General features: G+C 30.1%; 1 protein-coding gene across 3 annotated transcripts in view; it reads right to left on the bottom strand.

Annotated features, from left to right (window-relative positions):
- Window positions 1–27,202, bottom strand: part of LOC107456224 (cAMP-dependent protein kinase catalytic subunit 1) — a 452,991-nt gene that overhangs the window by 400,039 nt on the left and 25,750 nt on the right. For 2 of the 3 annotated variants that reach the window (XM_071187756.2, XM_071187757.2), the window contains exon 1: window positions 12,799–13,151. The exons of the other annotated variant lie outside the window; for it this stretch is intronic. The gene's annotated coding sequence lies outside the window, so the exon portion shown is untranslated. Of the gene's footprint in view, window positions 1–12,798; window positions 13,152–27,202 lie in introns of those variants that run through there. 3 annotated transcript variants of the gene reach the window in all.

The following is a 27,202-nucleotide window of genomic DNA, read 5'->3' as shown; positions in this document are numbered from 1 at the left end:
CGTAATTCATATGAGAGAAATTCTACAGAATACCAATCACGAACTTTTCCGCGCCAAAGCTTTCACAGAAACGAAACTAATTCAAATCGTAGATTTAACTCAAATCGAGACCCTGTTTGCAAAGTCGAAGCTAAGATATTTAATAAATCTAAGCATGAATTACAATATAAAAATTTTTTCGTTAATGATAAACTAGTCGTTCAATCGTTAGATGATTCGCAGCCAATATTATTTGCGTCCGAGAACACTTAATTCCCTCCAAAACAAAAAGTGTCGGAACTGTTCAATTAACTTGTGCTTTCGGAAGTGGTACAAGCTGAACTTTCAAAAATAAAATTAGCGCTTCCAAGCTTTCGTGAAAATCCCATAACAGTAACGGCAGCTGTTTCAAAAAATCTTTATTGTGATTTAATAATTCCCCCAAATATTTTGGATGATTTAAATGAAGCAAAAAAAGAATATGATCGAATTTCAAAAGAAAATATGGTTTCTTCTTATTCTAAAACTAATTTTCCTTTGCATAAAAACGAACAACAAAATACTTTCGAATTAAACTCAATGTCTAAAAATAAAATTACAACTTCATTCATTTCCAATACAGAAAAAGATAATTTTTCCCCCAGTTTTTAAAAATAGATCTGACGAGGGTGTAATACTGTGGCATTAGTTAAGTGAGGGTCAGTCTTTCTTTGAGATTGAGAATAATAATGAACCACTCCCTTTTCAAACTGAAGCCGAAAATCTGTTATACGAATGCAAAAGTACTTCTACTCAAAATTTATTTGAAAAACAAATAAATGAATTTCATTCAATGGCGTCTGCTCCTAATAGGAAAGCGGATACTACCGAGACACGTGATCGCCGCGTCACATCCACTGTAAACACAGAACAGCCTGCTTTTCCCGATGTGTTTACATCCGATCCGAAAAACGAAACCGATATACTTTCGTCTTCTGAAACAGAAATAAACTAGTTTAATTCTTCAAATCCGGAAAATAAGGAGATTAAAAATGCGTTTATTGAAAATACGGATTTTTGTTTATCTAATATAAAGATAATAGTTTACACTGATATTGATTTATCTCATTCAGAATCTGATACGCGTGCCGAAATTGAGCAACTTATTAAATCTTATAGGCCAAATAAAATTAAGAACACTAATTATGAAATGCAAATTTTTCTTCAAAATGAAATGCCAGTCCATCAACGTCCACGTCGCCTATCTATTTTCGAGAAATTAGAAGTTACTAAGCAAATTAAAGAAATGTTAAACAAAGGTATAATTAGAGAAAGCACTTCAGATTATTCTACTCCAATAGACGTAAAAAACAAGATGGCTCAACTCGCATTGCGATTGATTATCGATGTTTAAATAAGAAGTCAATTAAAGAAAGATTTCCACTCCCAATTATGGAGGACATTTTCGATAGACTACAAGGTGCTTCAGTCTTTACAAATCTGGACTAAAAAATGCTTTTCATCACGTAGACATTCATCCTCAAAGCCGCAAATACACTTCGTTTGTGACACCAGATGGACAATTTGAATTCAACAAAGTTCCTTTCGGCCTTTCCAATTCACCAGCAGTATATCAACAATTTATACAAATTGTTTTTCGAGAACTCTTAGAAGACGGAACATTGATTTTATATTTGGACGATGTAGTTGTTCCATCAGATGATGAGTCCGAAGGTCTTCAAAAACTCCAGAAAGTTTTCAAAGTAGCTTCCGACTATGGATTTGAATTTAATTTCAAAAAATGCAATTTCCTGAAAAGAAAAATTACCTTTCTTGGACATATTTTAGAAAATGGTACGATTAGTCCCTCAACAGAAAAAACAAAAGCTGTTTTAAATTTTCCAAAGCTCCAAACAGCTAAAGATGTTCTATCATTCCTAGGCCTAACAGGATATTTTCGAAAATTTATTAAATATTATGCAATTATTACACGACCACTAAGTGATCTTCTTAGAGACAACGTTCCTTTTCATTTTGACCCAGAACAGCAACAAGCTTTCCAAACGCTGAAACAAGCCTTATCAACTGAACCTGTGTTACACCCTTTCAAGCAGGGCTCACCCTTACAGCTTCATTGCGTTACGATGCATCGTCAAAAGGAGTTGGCGCAATTCTTTTAATGCAATCTGATTTAGATGACAGCCTACATCCCATTCATTATATGAGCCACAAGACATCCCCACGAGAAGAAAAATATTTATCATATAGATATTCATCAATTAGAAGTTTTAGCTATAGTACAAGCACTTAAAAATTGCGTCATTACCTCGTGGGCACCAAGTTCAAAATTTTCACAGATTGCCAAGCCTTCCAAAAGACTATGTCAAAAAAGAACTGCCACCTAAAATTGCTGGATGGGCAATGTTACTAAAAGATTTCGACTACGAAATAATACACAGACCAGGAAAACAGATGAAGCATGTCGACACTCTTAGCCGATATCCTGTCATGACAATCCAAGTTGACGAAACAACCCAGAAAATCTGCCATGCACAAGCCAAAGATGAATACACATAAGGCATAAGACAACTAATCGAACACTCTCCAACTACTGACTACAAGTACAAAAATAGCATCCTATATAGAGTAGTAAACAATCAAGAACTATTAGTCATACCTCAAGATATGCAAAAACCAATAGTTCAACTATAACACAACAAAGGCCATTTTGGTATCAACAAGACAGAAGACATGGTTAAACAACAATTTTGGTTACCAAATATAAGAAAGATTGCTGAAAACGTAATTTTCAATTGCATTCCATGTATACATTCATCATGTAAAGTAGGAAAACAAGAAGGTTTCTTACATCCCATCCCAAAAGGTTTCATTCCTCTAGATACATACCACATAGACTTTCTTGGTCCCCTACCCAGTACAAATAAGAATTACAAATACATTTACATCGTCGTAGATGCTTTCACCAAATTCTTATGGATTTATCCAGTCAAATCAACATCAGCTAAAATTGTCTTGGATAAACTACAACTGCAACAAATTACTTTTGGAAATCCAAGAAGAATCATCTCAGATAAAGGATCCGCATTCACCTCAATAGAATTCAAGAAGTACTGTGAAGACGAACAAATTGATCATGTCACAATCACCACAGGTCAACCTCGTGGGAATGGACAGGTGGAAAAATTTCATGCTACGATAATCTCAGTCATCACCAAGTTATACCTTGACAACCCCAGCAAATGGTTCAAGCATGTACCAGCAGTTCAACGTGTAATCAACAGCACTGTTTCTTCATCAACAAAGTTTACACCCTTCGAGTTCTTAACAGGAGTTAAGATGAGAAATAAAGAAGACCTGCACATCACGAAAAATCCTCGAGAAAGAGCACATACATATTTTACTTGAAAATCAACAACAAATGCTAAAAGAAGCAAAAAGCAATATACCTGAGATGCAAGAAAAAACCAAGCACAGTTATAATACTAGACGAAAGACAGCAACGGAGTATAAGCACCACGACAGAGTTGCCATCAAACGAACCGAATTTGGGACAGGTTTGAAACTTCGACCAAAATTTTTCGGTCCATACACAGTGACAAAAATTTGACCCAACGATAGATATGATGTTCACAAGATCGGTATAGGAGAAGGACCAACTGTCACATCCACATCGGCAGACTTAATGAGACCCTAGGAAGATCCAAAAACTTTTTCCTTTTTTTTCATATGAACTATGAACTTTTCAATTGTGTAAGAACTTTTGCACAGACTTTCGAATTTTTTTTAAATTTATTATTTTCATTTTGGATTTCATTGCATAAATCAAATAATAATTGAATATATTAACTGAATATTAATAACAAATTTCAATTTTAATGATCGAAATATTCATATTGATCGTATTTTTCAGAAGTGAGATTTAAAAAAAAACAAAGTCAACTATTTATTAAAATTTAATATATTTAGAATTAGTTTAGATTTAAATTTTCATAAATTTATTGTTTTATACTTCAATTTAATTGTCAAAATATTTCTGTCATCAATATTTTCTTTTTATTGTGATGCTTAATATTTAAAGCAATTAGTCGGAAACCGACTAAGTCAGGATGACAGAGAGTTCCATACATGTACTTCAGCCAGCAAAGCCCTCTATGGGTTGCTATTTCAACTCTCTCTTGCCACCAAATTTTCCCCGCTCTTTCTGAGAGGAGATAGGCTGAGAGAAGGAGGTGTTTTTAAGATGTAACCTGTTATGATTTTCCCGCTTATAAATAAATGTTCAACCGTCCACTTCTTTCTCTTCATCCCTCTCTATCCTCTTATATATATATATATATATATATATATATATATATAATATATATATATATATATATATATATATATATATATATATATATATATATATATATATATATATATATATATATATATATATATATATATATATATATATATATATATATATATATATATATATATATATACAGTCAAACCCCGCTGTTGTGAACCTTCAAAGGAACGAAATTTCGGTTCACTATAACCGGGTGTTCACTATATCCGTTACGCAGATAATTTAACTAATGGTTCCCAAACTCCTCCCTTTTATTGCACATTATTCAAATAAGTGACTGGAAAATATTATATAGTAGCAAAAAATGTGTTATTTTTCATTACTCTTCGTCTTGCGTACAAAAAAAATTAGTAATATTTAGCTGATGAGCAATCCTCAACATCAGTTATGGAACACTTCCCGACTCTCAGATAATTTTTCCTGAATTTCTGTTATTCCGTTTTTTAAACCTGTCTAACCTGCCATTTGAGCACATGAAAGTAGTCTCATAAAAACACTTAGCAAATTCATCCACATTTGTCCAGATACAGGAAAATTGCGGCTTCTTCGAATGGTGAACCACTTCAGTAATGCTTCTTCAACATCCTTGTGATCTGCTTTTCTCAACTTATTCTGCCATCTAAATTTTTTTCATGAGCAGAAATTATTAATTGCCTATTTTTCCATATGTTACAAACTTCAGATTTGGATAGTTTATATTCCCTGAAAATATCAAAAAAAAAAATGAAGAAGAAAATCAGTCGAAGACAGAAAAAAGTTCATTATATCCAACTTCCTCACTTTTTTGGTTCACTATATCCACAAAAAATGACATTATGCGTGTATAGCAAGGCAAGGGACCGAACATTTGGTTCACTATATCCGGGAGTTCACTATAAACCATGTTCACTATAGCGGGGTTTGACTGTATATATATATATATGTGAAGGAACATTTCATATATATCGATTAAAAATAAGAATTTGAAAGTTTTTCTTTAGATTGATTGGCAACAATAGCTTATTGCCAAACAATAGGAAGTCATCTAGCAATGTTTTGGATTACCTGGTCACATAGACTTCTCTGGAAAAATTTTGACATTTGTTATTATCTCTGCAACACCTTGTTTCTTTGAAAAAATTATAAGGTGAGTGTTTGTATTTATGTGTTTGAAGTGGAATTAATTTCATGTAATAGTTTTACTTTTCTCACTGTGAAAATAAGAATTCCACATATAGTTATTGAAGTTGCGTTTTATTTTTTTAAGCATCGTAGCATAATCAAGTACTTAGATAAGGGGATGTTTATTCACTGGATTACCAAACGATGAAAAACCAGTGAAGGAACAAGTGTTCCTTTACTGGGTTTTTCCTAAGTTAATAAAAATGAAAAAAAAAGAAAACTTTAATTTTCTTATACCTTTAGTGAAGTTTTGCATCAAAAGTATGTCAAAAATACAAAAAACAACTTCTAACCAGTGAAGGAACAGGCATGTTCCTTTACTGGGCATAGATTTTCCAGTGAATGAACAGTATGTGTTAATATGTTGACACTTTAATTTTCAATTCATGATTACAAAAAAAAGTTAACATTTTCTTGTCGTTGTAATTGTATGTTATAATTTCAAGAATAGGCTTGTTTTTAGATATTTGTATGGCATGTAAATTCGTAAAGATCTTTAAAAAATAACCAAAATTAAGTGTTCCTTCACTGGGAAATTTTGTGTTCCTTCACTGGTAAGAGCTGTTCCTTCACTTGGTCTTCTTACTACTTGTTATTTAAACCTCCAAAACTTTAAAACAATACGAGGGTTGCTATTTATATTTCTGGCTTAATAATGAAAAAACAAATATGTAGGATCGAAATTGGTTTTATTGTTTTTCAAAATATTCTCCATGGTGATCAATACACTTTTGCATGCGTTTGAACCAATTTTCAAAGCACTTTTTCCAGTCCGATTGAGGTAACTCCAAAACATGCGTTTTGAATGCATCAACCGCTTCTTCGGGGGTCGAAAATCGTTGTCCACGTAATTTATTTTTGATGTGTGGGAATAAGAAGAAGTCATTGGATGCCAAATCAGGGCTGTACGGGGGATGACCCATCAGTTCGATCTTTCGCTCCGTCAGAAATGCCTTTGTTTGAGTCGATGTGTGAGAGCTCGCATTGTCATGATGAAGAATGATTCGCCTGTTCTTCTACTTTTTTCGAATTTCTCCGATGACTTCTGGCAAACAAATGTTCGTGTACCATTCAGAATTGACCGTCCTGCGTTGCTCTAACGCCACTGTTGCCACATGACCGTTAATGCCGAGGAAACATGCAATCATTTGTTTCGATGTGCTTCTTCCTCGAACAACTTTTGTTGGTTTTGCCTCGTCTTGGAAGACCCATACAGTTGATTGCCGTTTTGTTTCCGGCTCATATGCATAGATCCATGATTCGTCACCTGTGTAGATGTTATACACAGCCTTTGATGTACCTTGAACGTATTTTTCCAACATTTCCGTGCACCAATCGACACGAGCCTTTCTCTGAGCGTTTGTCAGAATATGCGGGATCCAACGCGAACAAATTTTTTTACGCTCAAATGTTCATGCAATATTTTATTGATGCTAGTCATACTAATGTACAAAGACGCCTCTATCTCACGGTATGTCACATGACGATCTTGCTTTATCAGTTCACGCACAGCATCGATCTTTTCTGGCACAACAACGGATTTTGGACGACCTGCACGGGATTCATCCTGGATCGAACATCGACCACGATTAAATTCGTTATACCAATTTTTTACAGTGCTGTAGGATGGCGCTTTATCGCTGAATAAAGAATTAAGTTCATCGAAGCACTCTTGTCTTGACAATCCACGTCGAAAATTGTGAAAAATAATGGCACGAAAATGTTCACGATTCAATTCCATTTTTTGAAAGAGAAGAACTTTTCAATTTACTGTCAACAATACAAATGAAGCTATAATGGTAAATCGTCTGCTGAATTTATGTTTAAAAATATCAAACTTTCGATTAAAATCGTCTGCGGTCGCCTAGCAACACTTACTGTTACCAAGGCCAGAAATATAAATAGCAACCCTCGTATTATGTAAGTTCTCTACAATTTTTTTATACATAATTTGCAATTAGTAGCAAATATGTTGACGCAGTCATTTAACTAAAATTACGAGTTTTGAAATTAATATGATTTTTTAAAAGGCAAGCGAAGCTTAAGTGTTCCTTCGCTGGTTTGTTTACCCTATATATATATATATATATATATATATATATATATATACTGGAATTTCAACAAGGAAATCTAATGCACGAAATATTCGTAAGTCTTAAAAATAGTCTTGAATCTATGCACACACTGTAATTTTTTTCAATTTTTGAATTTTTACCTAATTTAATTGTATAATCAATAATCTGAAGAATTTGTAAGCAACTACTGTTAATTCCATTGCGCATAGGATTAATATTTTTTCCCCCTATAAGTTTGGAATATTTGGTAAATTTGGCTTAAAAGTATGATCTTTATACAACAATTAAACAGTGTGACAACTTTTATTAAACGATGAAAGAAAAAAGAAAAAAAAACATGGGGTGTTCTGTTGCTTACACGAACTTTAATTATCCGCTTTACGGGTTTGAAGTCAAAACACACACAAAATGCAAAAAATCCCTTGTCAGCCGCGTGGGTATGCTGACCCTTAGGAAAATTTGCCATAGGTTTGCCATATACGTATGGCAAAATTTATATATATATATATATATATATATATATATATATATATATATATATATATATATATATATATATATATATATATATATATATATATATATATATTGTATTTAAACCAAGTCGTCTGGCAAAGCGTTCATATGGTAATGGTTTCCCAGACATTCTGATTTCCATAGTTCTTATTAACACACATTTAATATTAAGTATAATTAAGTATAATTAAAAATTAAGTATACGGTATTTAAACCATTCATTTCGTAATTTTGCTTTCTTAAGGTAACGGTTTTCCGTTACTATATAATTATAGTTCCTACTGCCAAAATAGTTACTATTTCCATAATAGTTAATAATTGAAAATGTTTAAACCTTTAAGATTAGCTAAGTAATTTTTAAAAGTATAAAGCTAAATAATTTTTCCCGGAGACGAAAACACCTGGTAAAATTAAGCGTACCGTATAGTAATTACATTTCTGGTAAAAAAAAAAAATACAATACAGATAATAATTACCGAAATATTACGGTATTTTAACCATTCATATGGTAATTTTTTGATCCATATGTTCTCATCACCACACATTCAGTTTAAAAAAAAAAAAAAAAAAAAAAAAAAAAAAAAAAAAAAAAAAAACGCGAAAAGTAAATTAAAAAAAAAATATTAAAACTAAATTTTTGCGAATAAATGGTTTTTATGCTATGCTATAATGATAAAATTACCGAAGTTTTCCCCATTTAACAAAATTTATCGCAGATTATAAAGCCATATTCAATTATTAATATCTATTACCAAAATCTTTACCAGAACGGTTCGGAAAGAGTTTCCGAGCTTTTTGGCGTTCTTATAGCGCCAGAAACACGGTAAATTTTACCATTTTTTGGTATTTTTGACCATAATTTTTTTCTCTCAATGAAATTTGACCATTTTTGCGCAATTGCCGCAAACAAAATCCGTTATTAAACGTCATTAAAAACCTTAAAACCCAGCGTTAAGGTAACGAAGAAATCTATTGCAACCCATGTTGAAATGATTAACTTTGGTGTACCTTATCTTAAAAAATACTGTTTTGATCTTCAAAACTATTTTGTTTTGTTTCATTCCAACTATTTTGGTGCGGATTTTACATGGTAGTTTGTGAAGATATTAGGAAAATTCAACTTAGCAATCAGAATTTGAGAATCAGGAATTTAAATTAAAATTTAAGGAAAAAATCCAAAAAACTGAAGTTAAATGTAAATACAAATTTAAATTATGATTTTTTTTTCTCATAAAAATGTGCACCATAACAAGAGGAACAAAACAAACGGGTAAAATGTTTTTAAATATTGTATCAGTATTTTCTATCGGAAATAGTGCATCTAAATTTAGTGGACCATTTCATCATACTTCATATCCCATTTCCGACTACTATTGCGAGAACGTTACATTTTGTACTGATGTAAAAAAAAAAAAAAAAAAACTGTTTGCTGCAGTTGATTACTCCTTTAGTTTCAAAATATCACAGTCGCCTCATTTATTGCAAACAAAATATATATATAAGTATATTAGCACACTGAGAAAAGAAGAAATGGTGTTAGCACACGGATAAAAAGCACACTGACAAAATATGTGTAGTTAAGTTATATCAATACGCTGAGAAAATAAGAATGTTTCAGCACACAGAGATTCAAAACTCTCAAAACATAGAAGTTTACTGTGTATTTTGACTGCATGAGAACACTGAAGAGTACGCCGTATAAATATTGCGTAAGCGTCTAACGGGGAAAGGGGCTTATAATTTGTGTATTTTTGCTAACAGAGGTAGGATTTTATGAGTAATGCTTACGCAAGGCATTAAAATCCTCTTATTTGGATTTTCTTTAAATACAAATGAAAATTTATCAAAAATTACAATTAGAAAAATTGCAAATTTTAAATTAAATTCGTGAAAAAAAAAGAAAAGAAAAAAGAGTTGAATTTTTTTTAAAGTTCTTCAGAGGTCGAGAGTTTTCATCACGTAAGGAAAACAAAATAATTCCTAAAGAGTATTTTACTCGAAATTTTATAAAACGAATAAAAATGTAAATTTTGTTTCGTGGAAAGTAATATCTTTTTTTCTTTTTTAATTTTTAATTATAAAATTAGATTTCTTCAACAAATTTCAAAGTTTTTTTTAAAAAAAAAAAATAAAAAAAAACAGGGGGTACTGCGACTTTCTTACGTGATTTGGTGGTGGAGGTGGTAACATGGAGGTGGTTTGTTAATTGCTTGTTTTTGCTCACAAGGGGGAAGGGAACGTCCAAAATTGCTAAAAATATGCCTACGTCATCTTTGAATGGCGCCCTTTTGGTAATGATTTTTGGTAATGATTTATGTCAAAATTACCATCGTAATGTTTGTCTTCATTATCATGAAATTCGGAAATAACTCTTATCCATTTGAATACCATATTATTGGGCAATAATTAAATTTGGAAAATATACTACTATTACTACGTCTGATTTAGAGTCTGATTTAATTATTGTACTTATCGAGCGACAACGCGTTTTCCCGTTACATGACTGAGGCATATAGGCGGTAATTTTTTCTTTGTGTTATATGCAGCATAAACATTTTTTTCCCTTTTTAATGTTTAATAACATGATTAATGATTCGTCAAATTTATAAAGGAAAAAAAAAACAACTCATATCAATGACAGCAGATACGGAGAAAGAATTTGTTGTTAAAGTTAATTTTAGTTCTTGTTTAATTATTGTTCATTTGAAATGTTAAAAGGCAGAATGATATGAAATCTGAACGATGGGAATTTTTGATGGGGATCATCATGATAAGTTTCAAAACGCTCTTCCATGTTATGTGTTTATTTTTGTAAGTTGTTATTGAAAGCTTAGGCCAAAAGTACAAATGAAAATTTCCTTTTTATTTTCATAAGGTTATTTGTTGGTCATTATTTTTGTATTTTCCACAAAAAGTTTTGCATTCTATTTATTCGTTCTCGACATTCATCTATTTTATATCTATTATTTTAATGTCTATTTCAATTCATAAGTTGCATCAGTTGTTGTCTAGCTCAGCTAAAAATGAAATTGTTAAAGGTGGACGAAACATGAAAAATGAATAAACCATAATTGTTTAATGAACTCATATTATTTTAAAAGTTCCTATATTATTATCACGTTAGTATAATTATCACATTTGCATTAAGCAAATAATAAGTTAATGAAAAAAGTATGCTATAAAATTTAAAAATTTTAAACTGTTTCAGATCCAGATTTATCAAGATATTGACGTAAAAGTCACGTCTTGACTATTTTTACAGAGCTTGTGCAAAAGAAGAAATGAATCAAAGTAAAGGAAAGTGTTAACGCATTTCTATCGATAGAAAACTGAAGTATAAATTTCTCGATTAATTTTTAACAAATTTCTATTTTTTTTAAATTTTATTTTATTTATTTATAAATATTTTTTTTTTTGAAAAAAAAAAACATTTTTTACAAAATGAAAGTGTTTTAAACAATCTCCTATCCAGATTTATCAAGATATTGATGTGGAAGTCGCGTTTTGACTATTCTTATTGAGCTTGTATAAAAGGAGAAATGTTTCAATAAAAAAAAAGAAAAAAAAAGGAAAAGTGTTAAGTCATTTCTAATTCATTTCTGCGGTTATATAAAAGATAATTGTTGTATTTTCGAAAGAAAAAAAAAACTCTTTATGAAGTAAAAAGTGTTACGAATTATATCCTTTTCAGATTCAGCAAGTTGTTGACGAAGAAGTCACGCCTTAACTATTTTTACAAAACTTATGTAAAAGGAAAAATTAATCAAAATGTAGTAAACGTGTAGGAAACGTGAACGCATTTCTACCGTTAGTAATTGAAAATATGATTTTTGAAAATTATTTAAAAAAAAATTTTTTTTGCTTTAAAAAACATTTTATAAGTAATATATATTCTAAAGTATTTCCGATTCAAATTCATCAAGATACTGACGTAGAAGTCACGTCTTGACTATTTTTACTGAACTTGTGTCAAAGGAGAAATGCGCCAAAAAGAAAGAAGAGTGTTAATAACTCATTAACTACAGTTAGTACACTGAAATATATTTTTTCCAATTTTTAAAAAAAAAAATATATCATCTTTCGAAAAAATAAAATTTTACAGAGTAAAAAATATTTCAAACTATTTCCTTCTCACTCCTAAGTCACTCTAAGAAGTCACTCCTTGTCTATTTTGACAATGTAAAGAAGAAATGAATCAAAATGAAGGAAAAGTGTAAACAATACCTTTTGTTAACAGAAATATAATAGAAATAGTTAATAGAAATAGAAATTTTTAAAAAAATCAACATTGTTTCGAAAAAAAAACTAAAAAAAAAAAAAAAAAATACTTTAAACAATTTTCGATTTAGATTCATCAAGACAGTGACGAAGAAGTCATGTCTACTATTTTTATAGAATTTTTTAACGGAGAAATGAATCAAAAGGCAGGAATATATTTACACGTTACAACTGTTATTTATCTAAAATATAAATTCTGTAAAGTATTTTAAAAAAATTATTATTTTTCGAACTGTATCATAATTTGTTCGAAATATTTATAAATAGATATTATCAATAAAATATGCAGGACAAATATAAACAGATAATTTACAACTGTGGATCTTCACAAATACTTAATGTTAAAAATTGATTTGTTTTATAGTATTGTATATTATTAATTTTTTTAAATATACAATACATGTATATAATATGAATATAAATTGGAAGACTCACCTATCAAATCTATATCCAAAAGTAGATTAGAATGTGACATTAGGGTAGACAAAAGTTTTGACAATTTCTTTTACACCAACTGAATGAACTTTGATAAGCTTACCTTGATATTTAATGCTTATGATTAAACAAAGGCTGATAAGAAGGAATAAAAAATAAATTAAGAGTGCTGATTAAAAATATGTGTTACTGTGACAGATATTTCATGCCTAATCATGTATATTTTTTAATAAAAAAAATAATCAGTAATATGGATATAAGAGTTATAAACTGTAGTTTGCGAAAGTTAAAAAAAATTAATTGGAACGCGATAAAATAATTTTCAACTGATAATGTTTTTCCCATTTCAAAACAAAAACTATTAACTTAATATTGAAAAGATACTGTTTTGCATGCGGCACGTTCCTAAATAATGCTGCCCTCTAGAATTTTTTAAAAGAACTAAAAAAGAAACAGTTTTGAAAATATTATAAATGTTTTAAAGAAAGGGCAGTTCACTGAAAAAAGTTTCATTATATTCTTTTTGAAATGACAAATAATGTGTTTAGAAAAATAGAAAACGAAAAATATTTGTAAGGAGAAAATGGATGATAGTTGATCCTCATCATGCAATAAATAAAAAATAAATAAAACATTTTTTTTTTTTTAAACCAGCAAATCTCCCCTGCAGCTTTTATGTAGAATTTAAAATTTTAATAACTATTTCTACCAGCTGTAATATAAGTTTTGTGGTTTTCTCTTGGCCTAAGGATACTGCCAAGGATTTGCTATTGCATTATTTCAATTTATGAGTTTTTTCAAATATTTCGCGTCGTGGTACTGTCGCCATCTATGAAATTTCATGAAAGCTATAAAATTGTTTAATTAAGTAAAAATACGAATATGAAACTGGTGAAGAGTGAAAAAGCAGAAAATTATTAACTCTTTCTTTTTATATAAAAATCTATAAAGCATTGACAGAGAGAAGTTCAGAAGCTATCATATTTGAACAGTCATTAAATTTAGCGCACATGAAAGAAAAAAAGAACGGTATAACAAAGTAATATTTGAATTTGTTTTTCAATTACATTCAATAAAAATTTAAAATATATGAAATTTTAAATGTGCTCACATCCCTAAAATGTGTGTAAAATTTTTACTGTTAAGTGACAGAATGGAGAAAAATATTCCATTTTTTCGGCTATGGGGACGATATATTTATACATATTTGTCACATTTATTTATTTATTATTTTTTTTTATTGTTAAGTTTAAAATTTTTTCCAGCAGAAAATAACATTATCGCCCTATTTTTAAACTAGTATTTTGCATTTAAAAAACTTTTAATAATTGTTGAAAAAATTAGTTTGCATTGATTGTACATGATATAATAAGGAAAAAAAAAGGATAAATCTCCATATAGCGAATGGATTACATTTAGAAATAATTTTACACTCAATATAATTAATGTTTCTGAGACCAATTGCGTTTCTATACAGCTTACTCGTGATATATTTTCTGTGATAAATCGAGTGCTCGCAGAAGTTCGTCTCCGACAAATTAAATACAACAAATTTCATAAAAAAAATATTAATATCATTTTCCAAAATCGTGTGCCTATAAGTTTTACACAGTGGTCAGAACTTACGTGCTACAGGGAACGAAATCACTGTGGTCGCTATTTTGCGTAGCATTTAATGTAATGCGCGACATTAAAAGAAAAAAGGAAGTATAGTGCGATACAAAAACAACTAGTTTGTAACGATTCCTGACAACTACTTTAAATGTTAACCTGCTAAAGTAACACAAATAATTTTTCAGATTGTTGTGAAAAATCTTTGGCAACTCTGCCAGAGGAACAGATTTTGATCTATTACTCTCGATATACAGTGCGTAAAAAAAATAAATAATAATAATAATAAAAAAAAAAAAACGGACGACCCTGAATATATTTTTTGATCTAATGATCGGATCTTCACGTTTTAGGACTCAATATTAATGGTTCAAGAGGGTGAGCTCTCTCTCTCGTATGCCCGTTAAGGGTGCGTTTGTTCTTGTTTTTCCAGTGAATCCATCTATTGCTATGAATTTGACTTCTGCCATACCCATACGTCACACCTGTTCATAGCGCGGACCCACTCATACATCCATCCATTCATTCAATGATCGCACCTTTGACCTGAATGATCAATCTCCCATCCAGTACCCCAAGAGGTATTGATTTGTTGTGGGAACATGGAGGATTTTGCGACTAGACAGATTTAACGTGCATCAGTCACCGTTTACTACACGGGGAGTCTTCGGCGGCCGGGTTTGAACCCTGAAACTCTCGGACATGGGCACTGTGCCCTACCGACCAGACTATCCCGACCCCGGACGGTGAGCTCAAATATGCTAATTAATAAGTGCAGGCGAGTTAAGTTAGGAAATCAGAAACAAAAATGTACTTTCTCTGAATAAACATACCAGTTTTTCAACGGATTCGGGTTTCTGACCTTCAAAATATAGGGGGTAACCGCTATCTGGTAATTATGGTCCAATAGTTCGGTCACGAGAACGATTTTAAGCTTGGACCCCTTAATGTTAATTTCATTCTTTGCGTATTTCGCCATATCTGGAGAAATTTTTAAGTGAATTGAAAAATCTTTTCTCACAATTATAAAATTCTTTCAACCAAAGATAATTCCATGTAAAAATGAATGTTAGTAAACATTAAAAATTTTTTATTCATTATTTTAAAAATAGTCGAAACATGTTGAATAGTGAGGTATAAATTTTTTTACATCATTGTAAAGTATGTAATTTTACATGGCAAAATAGAAAATTTGAGCAATTTCTTACAGTTAAATTATTGGAGGAAAATAACAATTTTAAGTTACCAAATTTTTATGCTAATGAATTCAGAGGCCATACGCTAATTTATGGTTTTCAGCAAATGCTGTTGTTGTTGTTAATTTACGTCACACTAGAGCTACACAATGGGCTATTGGCGACGGTCTGGGAAGCATCCAGGAGGATGATCCGAAGACATGCCATCACAATTTTGATCCTCTGCGGAGGGGATGGCACCCCCGCTTCGGTAGCCCGACGACCTGCGCGGGAAGTCGAGCACTTTAAGGTAGCACAGTTTAACGAGGACCAATACCGCACACCCTCGGTCCCTACGCAGACTGATCCAAGTGGTCACCCACCCGCACACTGACCGTAGCCAGTGATGCTTGACTTCGGTGATCTGCTGGGAACCGTGTCTTAACGATCAGTCCACTGCGGGACTGCCAGATTGCCATATATGAAAACAAAAGCACAAATTGAGCGTAACTAAAGGAGTTTTGTTTTAAAGTGCCGTTCTTACTGCATTGCTGAAGAGCGTTTGATTTGTTAGTTACCAAGGATGGGCCCAAAATGGAAGCGCGCAAGGTCACTGGATAATTTACTGGATAATTTAAAGAAGTTGACCATAAATAATTTTAGAAAATAAATATTTATTTAAGAAAAAAACATAAAATAGAAAAGAGAAACATGAATTGCTTGTTTTGCACATAATTTTAGCCACGGACTTGCCCGAAATGGATTTGTACATGTAAAAATTATATAAATTAATAAAGAAATTTTCAGTAAATATTTTTACCCACGGATTGGCCCAAAATGGATTTGCACGTGGAAAAATTATATAAATTAACAAAGGAATTTTCTTAGTAAAGGAATTCTTTAGTAAATAATTTCGACCACGGATTTGCCCGAAATGGATTTCCACATGGAAAAATTATTCAAATTAAAAAAGAAATTATTTAGTAAATAATTTTGGAAACGGATTTAACCGAAATGGATTTGCACATGGGAAAATTATGTAAATTAACAAGGAAAATTTTTAGTAAATATACCCACAAAAATATACGATTAATTCAATGATTTTATATAGAATTTTATTACTTTAGTTGGGTATACATTGTTTTTTTATCAAATGTTGAAAGAGTTTATTCTTTTTTTTTGGATAAATAAATATTACTACATATTCTTTTAATTCTATTCATTTCATTAAAAGTGGTATTTAAATAGATGCTTCTAGAAACATTCGAATTCCAAGTAAATAGTTTATTTATATTAAAATTAAAATCATTTCTTTTATCGTATAGATCAGTGGTCGGCAAAGTGCGGCTCCAGAGCCGCATGTGGCTCTTTGGCTCCTTAAGTGCGGCTCTGGCACAAATAAGGGCGGAATAATTTTAAGGAAGGCGCAATAATTTTAAGAAAGGCGCAATAATTTTAAATATGAGGAAAGCATTTCTCAGCAGGTTTCAGGAATTTAAAAACAGCAGAGCAACTTTAGAAATTGTCAAAAATCCTCTTAATACTACGATAACCGAGTTGAAATTTTCTCCTTTTGAAATTGACATTGGTAGCTCTGAAATACAATTGCTGGATTTAAAAAAACAAGGAGATATGGCGCTCTAAATTCAAACGTCTTTGTGTTAAATTGGAAATATTGGAGAAGAAAAAAATTTGATCTTAGTTCTCAACACAAGTGGTCTGCTTTGAATGACCTGGAAAAGGAAGACATGGTCATTTTTAACGCTTGGAATAGTATTCCTGAATCTTACGATCAGCTGAAAAAGCTCGCGTTTGCTGTTCTTTCCCTTTTCGGTTCTACATACATAGGCGAACAATCTTTTTCAAGCATGAACATTATCAAGAGTAAACTGAGAAGTTGTCTTATTGATGAGAACTTGGAATCAAGCCTAAGATTAAAAACAACAACATACAAACCTGATTTACTCAAACTTTCCAAGGAGATGCAAGCGCATTGTTCGCATTAATAAATATTTATTAAGTATGAAATTTTGTTTTATTTAGTGTACTACTTATTTAGTGTAAAAGAAGTTTACTAAACAAGCAGATTTGGCTCCCAATTTGTTTTAAAATTGTTTTAATGTTCATATTTGACTCTTTGGCTAATAAGTTTGCCGACCACTGGTATAGATCAACAAAGCAGATATTTATGTTACATCTTTTATAATACCCAAATCCAAAAAATTTAAATTCATATTATCATCATGATTACGAAACAAGATTAATTCTTCGGGGTAAATATTATTTAATAAACTAGTATAATCTTGAAAATTAAAGATAATTAAGTCATCAATATATCTAAAAACAAATTTAATACTAAGTATAATTTTTTTCATAATAATGCAAAAATAATTTAGCTAAGAGTGATGAATAATTAGATCCTTGTGGTATTCCATCAATTTGAAGAAAAATATCCTTTCCATTGTAAAGATAATTATTAAAAAGACAAAAATTAATCAGAATTTCCCAATAATCAAAATCACAACAAAGGATATTTTTAAAATCTTAGTAATAATTCAAAAGTACATCTTTTAGTTTAGAAAAGGGAATGGTATTGAAAAGATCCTGGAAATCAAAAGTAGCAATAGAATTAATTTTATTATGTTTAATGAATTTTAAAATCGGTCGGTTGATTTTTAGTGATAATCCAAGAGAAACCTTCTTTAGAAATAATTTTATTTAAGTAGTTAGAGAAAGTGGTGCCAGGTTTAGTTAGATAAGTATTAGATCCACACATGATAGTTCTAAATTTTACAGGAATTTTATGAAATTGAGGACTGATAATTAAGTAAGGAAATTGTATATTGCTAATTTTAATTGTTAATCTCTTATATACAGCTAAAAAAATTTTAAAGACAATATTATTATTAAAATTACTAAGTTTTAAATTTTTACTATTTTTTAATTCCTTATTTAAAAGTTCAGCGTAGAATTTTTTACAGAAGATTGCATAGTTATTGTTAGCTTTGTCTAAGGGAGTAATTACAAAATTTTATTGAAGTTGCATAATTGATTGAACAATATTAGAAAAATTTGTTGGATTGTTACTCTTATTTAAATTATCCTTATAATTGAAAACAAAGTTTTTAAAGTAATAATAAACACCCCATTTCCATTCTGTTTGCATACCTAAAGGTAAAGAGAATCTATTTGATATTTTTAAACAAAAACTAATGAGATCATTCGAAAGTATTTTAGAATTTTATTGATTGATATATGGTGAATGGGTCTAAATTTTGTGCTTTTTATCATTAAATTCCTAAGTTCTAATTTTTCTATAATATTTAAATTACCAGTAATAATATGTTTATGATGTTTATCAACAAAATCAAAATATTTCTCTACCACACAGTGACATTCATAATCGGATATATTAATACTCTTTGAAATTTTCGCTTATATCATTATAATTAAATATTGTTCTACCAAGAGATTTATTATATTTAAAGCTTTTAATTATGTTAAAATCTTTTAATGGAATTAAAGCTTTAAAATTTTCAAAAATATTGTGAAATTTGATCTTATCGAAAATAGGATTTTGAAAGTTAATAACGAAATATAAATTATCTAAATTTTTCTTCTTATTTGGCGAAATTTTACTCATTTTGGCTTTTATAAGATCGAAACAAAGAATTTTAAAATGTAAATTAATAAAAGAAAAGTTAATAATAAGATCATAGAACTTATATACGTCATAATTCTTAATGGAAAAGACAAAATCTTTAATTGGTTTAATGTTATAATGTTTATTAAAATCTTCTTCCATATTAGAAAGAAAATTTATATTTAATTTGTCACTACTAAGAGAGTTTCTATTACTTCTTGAACCCCGTTTACCTCGATTTGTACGCTTATCTTTAATATGAAAAAGTGAATAAGTAGAAGAGTTATTAAAGTTAATCTGTGTATGTTGGAAGGTATCGTTTAGCCCATACGGCGAAAACACAGATTAACTTTAATAACTCCTCAACTTATTCACTTTTAAAATTATTAACAATATTTCTAAAGAAGGTTTCTTTTCGATTATCACTAATAATCAACCGATTTTAGAATTCATTAAACATAATAAAATTAATTCGATTGCGACTTTTGATTTCCAGGATCTTTTCAATAGCATTCCCCTTTCTAAACTAAAAGATGTACTTTTGAATTATTACTATGATTTTAAAAATATCCTTTGTTGCGATTTTGCATGTCGATTTTGAACGATTGGAAATTCTGATTAATTTTTGCCTTTTTAATAATTATCTTTACAATGGAAGGGATATTTTTCTTTAAATTGATGGAATACCACAATGATCTAATTATTCATCTCTCTTAGCTAACTTATTTTTGCATTATTATGAAAAAAATTATACTCTTAGTATTAAATTTGTTCTTACATACATTGATGACTTAATTATCTTTAATTTTCAAGATTATACTAGTTTATTAAATGATATTTACCCCGAGGAATTAATCTTGCTTCGTAATCATGATGATAATATTAATTTTAATTTTTTGGATTTGGGTATTATAAAAGATGTGAATATCTGTTTTGTTGATCTATACGATAAAAGAAATTATTTTAATTTTAATATAAATAAACTAATTACTTGGAATTCGAATGTTTCTAGGAGCATCTATTTAAATACCACTTTTAATGAAATGAATATAATTAAAAGAATATGTAGTACTATTTATTTATCCAAAAAACAAATCGATAAACTCCTTCAAAATTTAATAAAAAACAATATATACCCAACTAAAGTAATAAAATTCTGTATAAAATCATTGAATTAATCGTATATTTTTGTGGATATATTTACTAAAAACTTTCTTTGTTGATTTATATAATTTTCCCGTGTGCAACTCTATTTCGGGTAAATCCGTTGCCAAAATTATTTACTAAATAATTTCTTCGTTAATTTGTATAATTTTTCCTTGTGTAAATCCATTTCGGGCAAATCCGCGGTCAAAATTATTTACTAAAAAATTCCTTTACTAAAAAAATTCCTTTGTAACTTATATAATTTTTCCATCTGCAAATCCATTTTGGGCCAATCCGTGGCTAAAATTATTTACTAAAAATTTCTTTATTAATTTATACAATTTTTCCGTGTGCAAATCCATTTCGGGCAAATCCGTGGCTAAAATTATGCGCAAAACAGGCAATTCATGTTTCTCTTTTCTATTTTATATTTTTTTTTCTTAAACAAATATTTATTTTCTAAAATTATGTATGGTCAACTTCTTTAAATTATCCAGTATAATATTACCTTGCGCTCATCCATTTCCGGTCCATCCTTGGTAACTAACAAATCAAACGCACTTCAGCAATGCAGTAAGAACGGCACTTTAAAACAAAACTTCTCTGGTTACGCTCAATTTGAGCTTTTGTTTTCATATATTACAATCTGGCAATCTTGTTACGAAAATATTTTTTAAATCATTCTTGAAATATTTCCCGTTCATGTAAGTACATTTGAATTCGCTACTCGCTTTATAGTTCATGTTTTATATTTTATTCTCTTTTTTCATTTTATTTTCTTTTCTTTTCTGCTTTACGTGTTATTTTTACTTATTGTGTTCTATTTTATTTGTTGTAATTTTCGTAAAAAATTTTTTGAGTGCTCCTCACACTATTGTATTGATACATTTTGCTTTGGTTATATTGATACAGTATCAGAAAGCACTCTTTTCTGTGGATATAATCGTGTGGGCTGATGAAAGGATTCTATCTTTTATTTTCTGGATTTTTTTAAAAAAAATTATCTTTTTTTTTTCAGCTGTTTGATTTTTTTTTTATTATTATTTCTCTCTTCCCCCCTTTTTTCATATGTCTGTAATTTTCCTTTGTTTTATCTTCATTTTGAGCAATATAAAAATATATATATATATAATTTTTTTTCCTTTTTTTTCTTATGGAAAATAAAAAAAAACCGGAAATTTTGCATTCCGCATTTAAGTTTTGGACGCACCAAATCTGAATCAATGTAGTTTTACGATAGCCTTATCCAGTGGTTATAGCTATGAGTTTCCATAGTTTTAAAAATCTCAATAATTTTAATACGATAAAATTATGATCTGTGAATTAAGAATTTTAGCAAATATTTTTAAGGTCTTTATTTGTGCCCATTTCATAGTTAATCGAAGTGACTTTTCGATTGTGCTTTGGAAGGCTATATTGTCGGATTTCCATTTGTTTCTTAAAATATCGATCTCTCTTTTTAAGACGGTATTATAACAATTCGTGCAAATAATAATCCCCTCTGACGTGCTCTATTTGTGTCAATTTCATCGTAAATCCAAACTATTTTTTCGGCTATACGCATTTCTGCATGGTTTTGAAAATCTCTATATTTTTAATACGTATCAAATTGTGCATTTTCCAATAGCTCTTTATTAGTGTCAAATCTAAGATATTACCGTTCTTTTATTGCTACGCTTTTCTGCGTGATTTCAAAAAATCTGATATTTTTAATCCGCACCGGATTAAAAATATCAGATTTTTTGAAATAACGTATAACGACTTTTGATTTCCGAATCATTGAATTTTAATCATCACCATTCACGTGTTTTATTTGTGACAATTTCATCCTCAATTACATTATTTTTCAATTTTTTTTATTAGCTTGATATTTTTAATACAATATTATAACAAAACATTGGATTTGGTTTTTTTAACTGCTTACCATTTTTAAACTTTGTTTCGAATTTTTTGTTGTCTTAAAAACGGTTTTAAGATTTAACATTCATAAAATCTTTTATAATTCACTAAATATAACTGTCTTAAAGATAAATCATTTTAAACGCCATACAATTTCCTTAATAAAAATATTTAATTTGCATTTATGCTTCTCAATAAAATATTTATTTTTAATTTTTTACTTTATTCAAGAACATATGAGCTAATTTATTTTAAAATGCACTTTTGTGTTACTTGTAAATATATTGCTAAGTTGACTGATAAAGAATAAAGAAAATTAATTAATTAAAACAAAAGTTAATTAAAAGACTTAAGATTGTAAAAAAAAGAATTATAAATATAGTTAAAATAATTTAATTGAATACAAATATATTACTAGTTAACTGATAAAAAGGATTGTATCTGAAACACGTTTACGTAAAAATTATCATAATTGCCGTCAACATGTCTAAATACTTGGGCACGAAGTCCTTCATTTAAAAAGATTGTTTCCCCGTAACTGTATGAATTGCAATAAAAATATTACTTTCTTTTATATTTTTTAATTTACTTTACAAATAAAAATAACTCTTTACTGAACTTTGAATAATAATAATTCGTAGGACAGTGAGTTATTTTCTCATATTTTTAAGATTAATTTCATTTCAATGCTGTCAGTAATCGTATACAATGTTCCAATTTAGTACTTTTTCCTAAATTCCACCTGTACATCGCAATTAGTAATTCCTTATCAGTTAACATTAAAATAATTTAAGTTAAGATATAAAAAATAATATAAATTAAAATTAAATTAATGTTTATAAACAGCCAAATGGCTCTTCATTGTGTTCGCTTCATATTATAATTTAAAAAAAAAAAAACATTGTGTTAAGTCTAAGATAGGACGTGTAGTGTGTCTACCACTACAAAAATACAATTCCAAATCACTAGTATATAAGACATGTTAACTCGATTCTATGTTGGGGTACCTCTTCATAGACGAAGGTTGACACTGTCTATAACTTCTTTCCCCACAGGACGCATTTTTAAATCATGCAAGGGAGACGCACCTAAGTCTATATAAGACACCGATTCCAATCAACAATACCGTAATCTTGTCATAGAATTTTTAAATGATTAATAGAGAATCATCCAATAAATTACTTTCGTTAACCAGTATATTCATAGTGTTTTCGGTTCGAGATTATTGAAACCTAACATTTAAATCATTTGATTAAGGAAGTCTTGAACTCTATAACGAATTTTAATTAAATATTGGTATGAGGAGAATAATTATTAATTGAAACTATTTTTCAGTGCAACAGTACTTTAAAAATTTTCTACATATTGAGTGTTTGATGCTCCGCAATCAAAGTAGGAAATTGTTGAAACTTTTTGTTCCAAACAAAAAAAAAAAGTAATTCTGAAAATATAGTATATTCCTTTATTATTTTTGCAATAATATTTGCCTTCATTGTACTTTGGGATGTTTATATGTGGGGGAAAGTATCTGAATAATTTCTATTAATTCTGAAATTAAAATAGTATATTCTTTTAATATTTTTGCAATAATATTTACCTTCATTGTACTTAAGGAGGTTTTCTGGTGTAAGAATTTCATAAAATCGGAATAATTTTATTTTATATTTTGATACCCTACACTATGGGGTATATGTGGGGGAAAACGTCTAAATAATTTCTTTCAATTCTGAAATTAAAATAGTATATTCTTTTACTATTTTTGCAATAATATTTGCCTTCATTGTACTTAAGGAGGTTTTCTGGTCTAAGAATTTTAAAAAAATTTTTGGGTATATATGGGGGAAAACGTTTTCTCCGGAAACTTCTTGATATAGAGTTGGAAAACGCGATCATTGGATTTGAGTCGTTGTAAGCTCACGGACTGCGCAGGAAGCAATCAGGCTTACAGGAATACCTGTCAAATGACTATTATTTGGAAAGATGTATTGAATGAACAGTCAGAACAAAAGCTAATCGCTAAATTCGCTTATTTAGACGTTTTCTCTAAAATACATTTTTAACATAAAGATATGGTCGAAATTGGCAATTATTTGGCTACGCTGGTCTTCAGCTACGGTTTCATGGGGATTACCAGCATGAATGGATGTCATGGTTAGTCAAATTAGCAACACAACGATCGAATTTTGCAAAAGACACAACGCTCGAAGACGCTCGCCTAGAACGCTCGAAACACAGCGAGTCTACCTCCAGCAAATAAGCCTGATCTGCAGTCCGGGAGGAAACAGTGCATGCCCACGAAATCGAGGAAGTCACGCAGTATGCCCAGGTATCGCCGATTGATGGTAAATAACAAAAAACTGGAAAAGAACGTTATAAAAATCTTTAACGCAACTTCCCAAAAAATCATACTCCCTTTTTTTTTCTTCGTTGGATGTTGGGAGTAAAAAATACTCAATCGATTTTGATGTCGCCTTAGAAATTTGAAGAGAATCGATGTGACTGTGGTTGGAACTAACAAATATTGAACTTTTTTCCAAATTTTTTTTATTTTTTATGTATGCATAAATGTACGTTAAAAAAAAAATCGATTTTTCTTTTTGCTGCCATTTTGTAAAAAAACGACACTTTCAATTTTTTTTTTTTTTTTTTTTTGTAATCATAGCTAAACTTATACATAATACCCCATTCATGCACTGTCATCTTCGCCATCATTTTTATATGTTAATTTATAATTGTTTTGGGCTAAAGAAAATTTAACTGAAAGGTAATAAAATAAAACCAGGAAATCATTAGATAACTTACCCTTTCATTTCACTAAAAAAAAATTTCAAAAATGAGACGGATATCTGGATCAAAAAGTTAAAATGAGCAAATTATACTTTCTTTGGCTGTTTGTCTTTTTTAAAAGTATGTATACTGCTCTGAAAATGTACGGATCTTTATATTAGTAAAAGGTTGTCTTTGGCCCACTATGAGGCTTATCAGGTTTAAGTAATATAGTTTAGGAGAAGAAGGAAAAATGAATAATAAAAGAAAACTTTTTCTGCTATCCTGAAATTTTTAATCTCCGAACCTGAGAGCCGTGATGGCTCAATGGATATAGTGTTCGCCTTCCAATGTGGTGAACCGGGTTCGAATCCCGGTGATGGCTGGTTGATACGAATCCGCATCCTGCTTGCACTGGGCAGTGCCGACGTGAAATATCCTCAGTGGTAGACGGATCATGGGTTCCTTTGTCGTCAGTCTAACCGTGGGAGGTTCTGGTGGCCTTCCTCTCCATGTAATGCAAATGCGGGTTAATTCCATCAAAAACAGTCCTCTACGAAGGCAAATTTCTCCCAATACTTGATCCAGGAATTCTCTTGTCTTCTGGATTAGGTTCAAAATTACAAGGCTACCGCGTTGAACATTAGTTGTCGTAAAGCCAAAAATTGGGTCGGCTGTACAACGACTGTTATAAAATAAAAATAAAAGAATAAAATCTCCAAACCTGAGTTGTAGTGTCTCAGGGAAGAGAACGCTCGCCACCGAATAAGGTGTCCCAAATTCGAATCTCAACATTGGCAGATCTCTACGAGTTCTGCTCTCTGCTCGCACCGACCACAGTACTGACATAAAATGTCCTCAATGGTAGATGTATCATAGGTTAGAATACCCTTGCTGTCTGCCTATTGTAGGGTTTTCGTGGTTTTTCTCACCATGTAACGCAAAAGTGGGTTAGTTCCATCCAAACATTCTTCCATGAAGGCTAGTTCATCCCAAAACCCGATCCTTTGACTTTCCTTGTCTTTTGGATTGGGTTTAAAACTACAAGGCTACAGAGTTAAACTTTGATAGTTGTAGGGGTTGGTTATTCAACGCTGGTTAAAAATAAAATTATAAAATCTCCGAACCCTAAAAACTATAAAATAATGTCATTTAGTGCAACAAGAAGCTTAATTTTTCAACTAAATGATAGAAAAGCAGAAACCTCGACAAAATATAAATAGGAGTTGAAATTTTACAACATTAATTTGAATTATGTATAATTTAGTAATTTGAGTCTTGCCTCTACTTGTTTCTGTAGTAATTAGCTTCGGGAGTAAATTATTTTGATATTTTTATGAAGTGTTTGCAAATGAAACAGGTTTCCCAGAATACCCTATTAACGAAAATCAAGATGTCACTCTCTGCGGTGACTCTTTCGTCGCACAAACCCGCCACTCATCACTTTTAAATTTTTGACTGGAATTTAATTTTAAAATAGCTTTTGTACTATTTTATATTAAATGATCTCAAGAAACTGACTCGAAAAGATATACCTGATAGTATAAAAACTTCATTCCCATCAAAAAATATGAAGGTGGAAAGCATGTTTCGAGAGCTCAAAATATGACGCCCATTCTCAGAACACATCAGACGTGAATGAGGAAAAGAAACGTAGAGATTTGAAACAGAAAACTTCCTACAAAAAAAATGGAAAATAAATAAAGCTGAAATGCAAAACTAGAAAACCTGCAGTGGCCGAGAGAGGTAAAACAAAATGTATCCTACCCTGATTTCCCTCTCTCGACCACTTGGCAAAGTAATGCTGTCAAAAACAGCAGGGTCAATGTGTAACCGCAAAATAGTCAAGAAGTGCCAATAAACTGACAGCCAAACAAACAAGAAGGAAAAATTATATGTCTCTCTAAATTTGCATGGAAAGGAGAAACCAGTTTTAGATACGAAATATTTATTGTGTTTTTCACATTAAAATGTTTTATTTAAAGTGTTTTTACAACCCACAATATTCAATACTTTTTAAACATCATTTCTTAAGTAAATATTTTTGTTCACCTCCGGTGGTACTGGATTGAAGATAGATCATTCTCTGTTTCTGGTTAAAATTACGATCTGTTCATGAATGGGTTCATCCGTTAAAGCAGGCTGTGACGTGTGTGTGGCTGAA

This window comes from Parasteatoda tepidariorum, chromosome 11, assembly GCF_982258835.1.
Source record: "Parasteatoda tepidariorum strain Cologne lab strain chromosome 11, Ptep-v5.0, whole genome shotgun sequence".
In the NCBI taxonomy this organism is placed as follows: domain Eukaryota; kingdom Metazoa; phylum Arthropoda; class Arachnida; order Araneae; family Theridiidae; genus Parasteatoda; species Parasteatoda tepidariorum.
This window is presented reverse-complemented; position numbering and strand designations above follow the sequence as displayed.